The 12,393-nt window shown below is 40.5% G+C and overlaps 1 protein-coding gene across 1 annotated transcript in view; it reads left to right on the forward strand.

Moving 5' to 3' along the window:
• The first annotated feature begins 4,036 nt into the window (after nucleotides 1-4,036).
• LOC115224468 (RNA N6-adenosine-methyltransferase mettl16-like) overlaps nucleotides 4,037-12,393 on the forward strand; it is a 35,503-nt gene continuing 27,146 nt past the window's right edge. Inside the window, 1 exon segment of the mRNA XM_029795378.2 lies at nucleotides 4,037-4,045. The gene's annotated coding sequence lies outside the window, so the exon portion shown is untranslated.

The raw sequence follows: 12,393 nt of genomic DNA on the forward strand, positions 1-12,393 counted from the left end.
TGGTAAATTGTGCCTTTCGAAACACGTGTAGAATGCAATAAAACGATTTCTGTTCAATCTTCGTTCAACTCCATTTCTTCAATTCACTAATAATATTAAAATTCAATTATCCGCACCAACGCACGGTTGCAACACCATATGGTTGTACCTCCAACCGTGCTGTCTTCTGCTGTGATTTTTGCTACCAAGGTATCGGTTAAACTTTTGATTAATCTGCAACAAGATTATTCATCTTTCTATTTCACAAAATATATATATATATTATATATATATATATATATTTAGGCGCAGGAGTGGCTGTGTGGTAAGTAGCTTGCTAACCAACCACATGGTTCCGGGTTCAGTCCCACTGCGTGGCATCTTGGGCATGTGACTTCTGCAATAGTCTCGGGCCGACCAATGCCTTGTGAGTGGATTTGGTAGACGGAAACTGAAAGAAGCCCGTCGTATATATGTATATATATATATATATATATGTATGTGTGTGTATGTTTGTGTGTTTGTGTGTCTGTGTTTGTCCCCCTAGCATTGCTTGACAACCGATGCTGGTGTGTTTACATCCCCGCCACTTAGCGGTTATACAAAAGAGACCGATAGAATAAGTACTGGGCTTACAAAGAATAAGTCCCGGGGTCGATTTGCTCGACTAAAGGCGGTGCTCCAGCATGGCCACAGTCAAATGACTGAAACAAGTAAAAGAGTAAAAGAGAATATATATATATACACACACACACACATACACAATGGATTTCTTTCAGTTTCTGTCAACCAAATCCACTCCCAAGGCTGCGGATGACCTGAGACCATAGTGGAGGTCACTTACCCAAATTCCCACTGCATGAGACTGAACCCAGGATCACGTGGTTGGGAAGCAAACTTCTTACCATACAACCACGCCTCTATAAATTCACATAAAGCAAACATTAACGTGTGCGTGTGTGTGTGTGTATGAATAAATATATATATATATATATATATTATATATATATATATATATATAGATAGATAGATAGATAGATAGATAGATAGATAGATAGATAGATAGATATAGATATACATATAAATATACATATATGCATATATACATATATATATATGCATATATATATATATATATATATATATATATATATATATATATATATTATATATATATATATGATGACTGATGATTATGATGATGATGATATATATATATATATATGTTTATATGTATATGAAGATATAATATTGTCACACCCATATAATTCTAAACAAGTCCCAAATTAACTTATATGGTTACTAATATAAAATATTGTCTAATTTATATTCATTTTCTCATGGACTGGGTTAAAAAATAGAAACACAACCATAATTTAGTGAAGTGAAACAAACACACCATTGTGGATATGAGTTTGTTTTGTTTGAACTTATAGAATTTTCATGTAATTTATGCATAGGTCCCAGCACCCCACCTTCTCTCTTTGCCGTACCTCTGCACTCTATTTCTTTGTGCACAGATTCTATTGAATTGGGTCTCGTTACTGACTTTAATCAAACAGTCAGTCACCACCACCACCACCACCACCAATTTTACTGCCCAGCCCCATTCCCAAACTAAATGACCCTTGATTCATTTCATCTTCATTAGCTTATGTCAATTATTAGATTAAACATTGAAAAATATAAACTTTTATGCTTGGAAAACAAAATTACTCAGAAGACCTACAAAAACTCTGTCCTTCACACCATGCACAAAAGCTAAGGTAAACCGACCCCTTTCGGCCTCACTAAGGACTGCCCATAACAACTCTCTTGTTTATACCATGCATGATAGATACAAAAAAAAAATAAGCTCCCTACCACCTATCCAAAAGGGAAAGAGGATGGACTTTTTAATTAACTGATCAAAGAAGAGAGGACTGAGTCCAAGACATCAGCAAGATCCTTGAAGACGTTGATGTGGTTGATTCACACTTTGGTCGTCTGTAGACAGCATCACAGGAAGGGAATTCTTCCAAGTTGTGATCTGAAAAGACAAGATTGGATAAAGTGTTTAGGGATACAATAGGAAAGATAAGAAAGAAGGGGTAAGGGGGTTGCTTCCCAACCGCAAGATTCTGTGTGGCACCAGGCTGACCAAAGCCTTGTCAATGGATTTGGTGGATGGAAACTGAAAGAAGCCCATCCTATATGTATATATATATCATGTGATCATGTGACCGACCAGACCATCAGATGTTGCTACACATCGCTGGTCACAATGCATTCGAATGATGCCACCTTGCTGGCTAAGCGAGCAGGCCAATGTATATATATATATATATATATATACATAGATGTTTATAATAGGTGTATGTATGTATGTATGCCTAGGAGGATGCTGCCATGCCATTTATTGTTGGCATTACCAAGCTGACAAAATAATCAGAGAAGGAATATGCTCTGAAATCAGAACCAGCCAGAGAAAGTTCAGAGAGCCATTGCCACTGTTGCCAACGAAAGGTTTCTCTGTTGGAGGGAAAGGCAGATTGTGTGATGTTTGTGTACAAAATGTACTGGTAAATGGTGTTGGAATGTGGGCCATGAATGCAGAGGCCATGTGGGGGCTTGAAAGAAATGAAGCTAGCATGCTGTGCTGGATGTGCAACAGAGATGTGCATTTATGACAAAGAGCAAAGGTGTTGAGAGACGAAAACTAGGCAAAAGGGGCATTAGATGCAAGAGGGGAAACTGTGTTGGTAAGAGCATGGGATGGGTTTGGATGAGGACAGCTGTATAAAGAAGCACCAATTATTAAAGTCTAGATGGAACCCGTAGAAAAGGGAGATCCAAGAAGACATGGGATGAAATAGTGAAGAATGACCTCTGCATGTTGAGTTTTGCAAAGGAGATGACAAAGGATCAAGATGGCAGTTTACTTTGCTGAGAAGACCCACACATTCCCTAAAAGTATACTGTTTATATTTGTGCCCCTTGCAACCAATCTATCCCTTACCTGTTTCTTCCTAACGTCCATCCCTCCATCACTCTTCTGACTTTGGTACTATTTATTCAACTGCCGTAATTATATGAAAACAGAACTGAACCGATTTCAACCCCCACTTTTTTTCTTTATACTCCCTCGAACCATTTATTTTCTCTCTCACCATGTCAGTACCATCCTGTACTGCTTTATTTTCCACTGAACACCCCTTTCACTGCCACTTGTCCCCTCAACATTCTTTCATTATGCCAATGGCAAACCCCATTACTTGGGTTTCTCTCCCACTGTTTCCATCCCTATGTTCTTCTGACCTCATCCCTGGCAAACACATGCCTTGCATGCTGCCAACACTATACATGATTTGTGATGCCTTCACCTATTGCCTTCACCTTCATCTCTCCAAAACTGACACTCACCACTCACCACGCTTCCACTCATATTCACCGTCTTTTGCAGTTTCCATCCACATCCTCATGAACTTACCCGGCCATTCATCCTGTCCATTCCTCAGCACCATTTCTCTTATGTCCAGCTTCTTGTAAATATGAGGAGAAGCTCTGACACCTCTTCACCACCATCTTCTTCCTTTTTCCAACTAGGTGGGGGTGGGGCATGTATCTCCCCCACAACAAGACCCCTATTCTTGTCCCTCTATCATACTCTAACTTCTCGTCTCCTGGCATAAATCCACCTCCCTCAATACCACTCCCCCACCTTAGCTGAGGGCCTTGCTTTACTAGCGCTGGTGTCACAAAAAAAAGAAATCACCCAGAATACTTTGTAAAATAGTTGGCACTCGGAAGGACATCCAGCTGTGGAAACTATAGGAAAGGGGACACTGGAGCTTGGATGGGTCATTGACTTTATTCCATTGTCACCATTTAACACCCTCACCTGGTACCCTGGCACTCAGGCCGCCTTTAACAGAGCCCACTTTCTAACAGGCTTTTCCACCCCTTATATATACGATACGCATGTAAATAATGGATGGTAAATAATACAAAGTTTCAAATACTTTTACACAACTAAACGCTTTTCCTCGTGTTTTCGTTTTTCTTTTTTCCTCATTTAAGCATAAAAATGTAAATTTGTTATATTTTCCTTTACACCTTTCAGCTATTTTTTTTCTTTGTCCAAAATTCCCAGAGTATGAATTGGATTTTCCCTTCAATTATTAATTATAATAAACATTAATAAATAATACAATCCGAGGTAAGCTCATGAATGAAAACAATTTTCTATTATTGAAAAGGCAGCATTTTTTTTTGGTGTAGTCTTTTTGTTGTTTATTTTCAATTAGGTAAAAAAAACCGACTGAAGTAGTTGTATTAGTAATGTGTAAAATTTTAGTCTCGCCCAATGCCAAACATACCAGACAGGTCAGGTAAGTGTGTGCGAAAGAGAAAGGGAGAGAGAGAGAGCAAGAGAAAAAGAGCAAGAGAGAGAGAGTACTTAATATAATACGTAAGAGTATTTATATTCATTAAAAACATATGACGTAATTTCTATAGAAAAGATTTCGATCAAAGCTTTTCTCTTCTCCATATCACAACCAACAATTTCTGTACAACAGAGGTGGGCTTGTTCTGATCAATCTCACCTGGGACCTGTTATATATTTATGAAACACATAACGTACCTGCCCCCCCCCCCAATCTCCCTAATAAAAGACAGAGTTTCAGATGAGGAATACCTCATCATAAAGAAAGGTAAAAACAGCAGTTTTTTTGGGGGGGTTTTGTTTTATATTCTTCGTTTTCTTTCTGCTTCATTTTCATATAAAAGAAATTACAATTCTGGAAATTTTTTCTCTTTTTCATTTCTTTTAACACCCCCCCCCCCCACCCTTCTCCAGTTCCATACTTATTTCTTTATTACCCACAAGGGGCTAAACATAGAGGGGACAAACATGGACAGACATAGGTATTAAGTCGATTACATCGACCCCAGTGCATAACTGGTACTTAATTTATCGACCCCGAAAGGATGAAAGGCAAAGTCGACCTCGGCGGAATTTGAACTTACAACGTCACGGCAGCCGAAATACCGCTAAGCATTTCGCCCAACGTGCTAACCATTCTGCCAGCTCGACGCCTTTCCATACCTCCAGTTCCATACCTTTTGTCTGTTTACATGAGATCTGGAATTCCTCATCGGAAACTCCGTCAAAATATAAATGCCATAACCTTACCTTGTGCCTTCCATTGCATCATTCTACAAGGACCAACAAAAATGTTTCTCTTCAGATTATTTAAATGGTTTATTTATTTTCTGATTCGTTTATTTTAACTGGTGCCACACATTTCAGATTCTCCGGCCATTCCCCCTCTTACTTTAGCTCCCCAGTAAAATGAAATGGCATTTTTCAAATGACCCCTGGATCATAGCTGGAAAGTAATTTCTTCTTACCCCTTACAATTTCAGAATAACATTCCACTCCTCAAAGCATTTATTTATTTTTTTTATTGCATTTTATCCCTGCTCCTACAATTAGCAGCAGCAGCAATAGTAGTAGTAGTAGTAGTAGTAGTAGTAGTAGTAGTAGTGATGGTGGTGGTGGTCATGGTTGTAGTGGTTATGTAGGTAATGGGCATGATAGTAGTAGAGGTAGTAATAGAATCAAAAGAAATGCCGCTAAGCATTCTGTCCAATATGCCAACGACTCTACCCCCCCACCCACTGCCTATGGACATAAGATCAGCAAGTTCGCAGGGGGGTGGGGTGATAAGTCAATTGCATCCACCCCAGGACATCACTGGTACTTATTTTCTCAACCCCACCCCACCCCAAAGTATGAAAGGCAAAGTCAACCTCGGCTGAATCTTAACTCAGAATGTAAAGATGGAATGAAGTGCCGCTCAGCTCCCCATCCAGCATGCAAACAATTGCTGCAGACGGACTCTCCCAGCAAAGACAACGGTCGAGGGTCCAGCTCTTGCCAAACGACCAACACAAATAAAATGTTTACAAGGATCAAATGCTTATGCCACGCATTAGCTCACTCTCTCCATCAAATCAAAATTTACCTGAACACATGCACAGGTGTGCCATACATCAGGTGTCGAAATGGTCACAGAGCAACATGCGATGAAGTGTTTTGCTCAAGAACATAATGCACCACCCGGCCTAAGAATTGAAACCATGATCTCAAGATCATGATTGCAATATCTTAACCACCAGGCCATGCGTCCTCACATTATTATCAATATTGATAACAATGATAATAATAATAATAATAATCGTTTCTAACATAGCCAAAAGCTTAGAACTTTGTGTGGAGGGTTTAAACGATAATATCAACCCCATTATTTGATAGGTATTGTATTTTAGCAATCCTGGAGAGAGGAAAAACAAAGCTGACCTTAGTGGGGTTTGAACTCAGAACGTAAAGTGTGAGAACCAACACCACAAGGCATTATGACACTGGTTTAAGGATTCTACTCCAAGTCATCAATAAATTTTTTTCCATTTAGTTAACATCTGTTTTCTCACACCAGTATGGGTTAGAGTGATATCATACTGAGGCAATGCTTTCACAAAGGGCTGGTGTAGCTGTGTGGTTAAGAAGCTTGCTTCCTAACCATGTGATCACAGGTTCAGTTCTATGGCATGGCACCTTGGGCAAATGTCTTCTAATATAGCCCTGGGGCTGACAAAACCCTTGTGGGTGGATTTTGCACATGGAAACTGAAAGAAGCCCAACATGTGTGTGTGTGTGCTATGGTCTCAACATCTATCACACACTGATTGTAGGCAGGCATCACTGTCACTCAAGTGGAGTGGTTTGTTTGCAGTCTTCCATGGAACGACATGCCCAATCAGAGGGAAATATTACCTTGCTTGGAGGTAGGTGAGGGTTGGCAACAGGAAGAGCATCCAGCCAGACAGAATATGCCTCAACAAATTCTGTCTGACCCATGGAGGCACGGAAAAGTGATGATGATGATGATGATGATGATGATGATAATGATGATGCTCTTCCAGTTACCAAACTTGTTTTCCAATTAATTTAATTTTTATTTTACACACACGCACACCTGTGCACACATATATAGGCACAGGTGTGGCTGTGTTGTGTGAAGCTTGCTTCTCAACTACATGGTTCAGGTTTCAGTCCCACTGTGTAGCACCTTGGGCAACTGTCTTGTACTGTAGCCCCAGGCAGACCAAAGCCTTGTGAGTGGATTTGGTTGATGGAAACTGAAAAAAAAGCCAGTGTATACACACATACATACATACACACATACATACTTATATATCATCATCATCATCATCATCATTGATTAACGTCCATTTTCCATGCTGGCATGGGTTGGACGGTTTGGCTGATGTCTGGAGAGCCAGCAGCTGCACCAGGCTCCAATCTGATCTGCCAAGGTTTCTACAGCTGGATGCCCTTCCTAATGCCAACCACTCCGAGACCGTAGTGGGTGCTTTTTATGTGACACACAAGTGTCACTCAGGTGGACCTGGCATCAACCATGTTCAGATGGTGCTTTTTATGTGCCACCAGCACATGAGCCAGTCAGGGGGCACCAGCCCCAGCTACGATATTGATTTTACTTGACTCAATGGGTCTTCTCAAGCATATCATATCACATCAGGGGTATTCTTAACAGGGCTGGACATGTGTGGCTGCGATCTCACCTTAGATGCTGGGTCTTCTCAATCACAACATATCTCCAAAGGTCCCGGTCTCCTGTCATTGCCTCTGTGAGGCCCAATGTTCGAAGGTCATGCTTCACCATCTCATCCCATGTCATCCTGGGTCTACCTCTTTCACAGGTTCTTTCCACAGTTAGGGAGTGGAACTTCCTCATACAGCTTTCTTCATCCATACGTAACACATGACCATACCAATGCAGTCATCTCTCTTGCACACCACATTTGACGCTTCTTATGCCCTACTTTTCTCTCAGGGCCCTTAGACTATGTCGTGTATGCACACTGATATTACACACCCAGTGGGTCACACCAGCTGCATTTCTTTCATGTCCTCAGCCCACAGCCCACATTTCACTGCCGTGTAGCATGGCAGTTCGCACACATGCATCATACAGCCTACCTTTCACCCTGAGCGAGAGACCTTTAGTTGCCAGCAGAGGTAGGAGCTCCCTAAAATTTGCCCAGGCTTCTCTTACTCTAGTCACTTCACTCTCAGAGCAACCACCCCCACTACAGACTTGGTCGCTTAGGTAGCAGAAGCTATTAACTACTTCTAGTTTCTTCCCCTGGCATGTGATGGAATCTGTCTTCTGTACATCTCCAGTGTTTATTGCCCCAGTACATCTGCCACACAGAAAAACTATTTTCCTGGTTAACCTTTCTTTGATATTGCTGCACGTTTTATGAGTCCATAGCTTACACTGGGTACATCATATGGAGTTTCTACCCTTGCCTTTTCTATAGATCAAGCAGGGTCATCTACCTGAAAGGGGGTTGTGATTTGACAGCCTTCCTACTTATTAAGACTTTGGTTTTGGCTAGGTTAGCCCTAAAGCCCTTTGATTCTAGACCTTGCTTCCACACCTGAAACTTTGTCTCCAGTTCTGGCAGTGACTCGGCTATTACAGCAAGGTCATCAGCATAGAGGAGCTCCCAAGGGCTGCCTATCTTAAATTCCTCTGTTATTGCCTGGAGGACTATAATGAATAAGAGGGGGCTGAGGACTGATCCTTGGTGAACCCCTACTTCTACTCAGAATTCTTCACTATACTCATTGCCAACCCTCACCTTACTGACAGCGTCCCTGTACAGGGCTTGTACAGCTCTTACCAGCCACTCGCCTATCTCCAGTTTCTGCATTGCCCACCAGATAAGGGATCGGTGGTCCTGCCAAAGGCTTTCTCCAAGTCAACAAAAGCCAAGTACAAAAGTTTATCTTTGGCTTGGTGTTTCTCTTGTTGCTGTCTTACCAGAAATATAGCATCAGTGGTGCTTCTGCCTGGCACAAAACCAAACTGCATCTCATCTAGGCTAACTGTCTCCCTAATTAGTTGGGCTATGACCCTCTCTGTAACTTTCATCACCTAATCCAATAATTTTATACCCCTGTAGTTATTTCTATCTAAAGCATCACCTTTCCCCTTGTAGCAGTTGACTATGGTGCATTTTGGGAGGAAAACCCCAGCATCTACTTACTCCCTCCACAACACTAATCTCAAAAAGTCTTCTTGTGAACGTGACCTATGTGTTATTGTCGACAGCAATTTGTGTTGGACAAAACACATCGCTAAAATTGCCAAGAAGGCTGAGGGTGTCTTGGCATCACTCACCAAGTTCTTTGTGAGCTGCTCTCTGGCTATCCATCTGCGGCTTTATACAGCTATGGTACGACCTCACCTGGAATTTGCATTACCAGTCTGGAACCCCTATCTTGCCCAGGATATCAATCGTCTGGAAGCCGTTCAGTGACGTGCAGCCAAGAGAATACCCTCCATCAGGCATTTGCCATTTCTGAACGCCTTACTTCCCTGGGCATGGATACATTGAAACTCTGACATCTGGCAGCTGACTTGGCAGACACCCATAAAATTATTAGCCATCTTACAAACAATAACTCTGAGCACCTTTTCAAACTCCACCCGTCTAACACCCGTGGGCATATTTACAAAGTCAGAAAACAGCACAGCTCCCATGACTTTCGGAAACATTTTTTCACGCTAAGAGTTGCTGAAGCATGGAACAAACTGCTGGCATCAGTTGTTAGTTGTCGGAGCATTGCATCCTTCAAAACTTCCATGCTTCCTGAGATTCGCCAACACTACACCTGATTTTCTCCCCTCCATACACTCGCAAGCATACATTGTTCACGTTCCAGACATTTGTACATTACTGCATATACTTTATACGCACTTTTGACAAGCTGTGGTGCACCTTATTATTATTATTATTATTATTATCATTATTTACACCAGTCATTGGGTATGATTCCTTCGTGAACTACCTGATTTACGATGCAGGTGACAAGACCGTAACCCACACTGCCCAATATTTTAAGCATCCCAGCATAGATTCCTGATGGTGCTATCCCTGTCTTCATATCCTTAATTGCTTTATCTACCTGGGTACTGTCGATTCAGATAGCTGGTCCCTCAATGGAGTCAATCTTTGGGAAACTCTCCTCCTCCCATTCATTCTCCACATTTGGCAGTCTTTCATAATGGCTATATATATGTGTGTGTATATATATATATATATATATATAGATAGATAGATAGATAGATAGATAGATAGATAGATAGCCAACAACTGATGAAGGGTCGTTCTTTATGTTGTTTGTCTTGTTTTCCATTTGTGTCCCTTCGTTGTTTGAAAAAATAGTTCATATTCCATGTATTCGTACTTCATATTTTTCGTTGTACACGTTTCGTGACGTCCTGTGCCCACATATGCATATATATATATATATATATATTATTTATATTATATATATACATATATATATAAGTGTGTGTGTGTGTGTGTGTATATATATATAGGTGCAGGAGTGGCTGTGTGGTAAGTAGCCTGCTTACCAACCACACGATTCCGGGTTCAGTCCCACTGCGTGGCACTTTGGGCAAGTGTCTTCTGCTATAGCCTCAGCCCAGCCAAAGCCTTGTGAGTGGACTTGGTAGATGGAAACTAAGAGAAGCCTGTCTTACGTATATATATATATGTGTGTGTGTGTGTGTATATGTTTGTGTCTGTGTATGTTTGTCTCCGCCCCCCCCCCATCACTTGACAACCGATGTTGGTGTGTTTACATCTCCATAACTTAGTGGTTTGGCAAAAGAGACTGGTGGAATAAGTACCAGGCATTAAAAATTAGTTCCAGTGTCTATTCTTCAAAAATTCTTCTAGGTGGTGCTCCAGCATGGCCACACTCTAATGATTAAAACAAGTAAAAGATAAAAAAAGGATAACAGATATATACACACACACACACACACATGTAGATGTGAGTGGGGGGGTGTCCTTGTCTTGAGACCCTGTAATTGTTGCAAACAAGTGCCATGCCTTTTCGTTAGTATGCCGGGCGAAATGCTTAGTGGTATTTCGTCTGCCACTATGTTCTGAGTTCAAATTCCACCCAGGTCGACTTTGCCTTTCATCTTTTCAGGGTCGATAAATTAAGTACCAGTTACGCACTGAGGTCGATATAATCGACTTAATCCGTTTGTCTGTCCTTGTTTGTCCTCTCTGTGTTTAACCCCTTGTGGGTAGTAAAGAAATAGGTATTTCGTCTGCCACTACGTTCTCTGTTCAAATTCCACTGAGGTCAACTTTGCCTTTCATCCTTTCAGGGTCGATAAATTAAGTTCTAATTATGCACTGGGGTTGATATAATCAACTTAATCCCTTTGTCTGTCTTTGTTTGTCCCCTCTATGTTTAGCCCCTTGTGGGCAGTAAAGAAATGTCATGCCTTTTCAGTCTTCCATGCAAAACATGTCTGGCCTTGGAGAAATATTATTTTGCTTAGAAACGGGTGAAGATTGACAAGAAGAATAGCGTTTGGCTGTAGAACTGCTGCCTCACCAAATTCCGTTTCACTCATCCAAACCTAGAAAAAGTGCAGTTTAAAAACGACAATGATGATGATGATGATGACGACGACATATTTGTTGCACAAACTTTATTTCCAAATGAATGCCCCAGGAGGTCAATGTGTATCTGAAAAGTATAAGGTCAAGGTTTGGGCAACTTACAATGATGGTGAGGTGAAGAAACTTCCTTCCTCTTGCACCTGATGACCCATCAGCTGCAGTAAATATTTTGCATATTTTCATAAACAAACTAATCTAACCTCGCTTAATCTAATCTTCTCAGTATTATTGATAGATTAGATTAAGTTCAGTTTCAGTTTGTTTATTTATGAAACTGTACAAAATATATCTCTTGGTGGTCAGTAGGAATAATTTCACAAGTTTATTTTATGAAATTTTTTTTGTTATATTTTACTTGTTTCAGTCATTAGACTGCGGCCATGCTGGGGCACCACCATGGAAAATTTTATTTGAATTAATCAACCTCAATACCTACTTTTTAAATCTGGTGCTTATTCTCTTGATCTCCTTTGCTGAACAGCTAAGTTATGGGAACATAAACAAACCAACATTGGTTGTCAAGTGGTGGTAGGGGACAAACACACACACACAAACATATGCACACATACGCACATATATATATATATATATATATATATATATACGATAGACTTCCACACAGTTTCCATCTACCAAATTCACTCAAAAGTATTGGTTGACCTAGGACTATAGTGGAAGACCCTTGTGGCCCAAACGTCCACACAGTGGGACTGAACCTGAATCAAAGATTTTTTGAAAATTTTGCAATTAATTTATATAAAGGACCATATTTTATCAAATTAAATTAATTGCATGAAAAATGAAAATGTAATTTTTTTAGTACATTTTTCTTAGTTTTTT

Source organism: Octopus sinensis, linkage group LG25, assembly GCF_006345805.1.
Source record: "Octopus sinensis linkage group LG25, ASM634580v1, whole genome shotgun sequence".
Taxonomy (NCBI): Eukaryota; Metazoa; Mollusca; class Cephalopoda; order Octopoda; family Octopodidae; genus Octopus; species Octopus sinensis.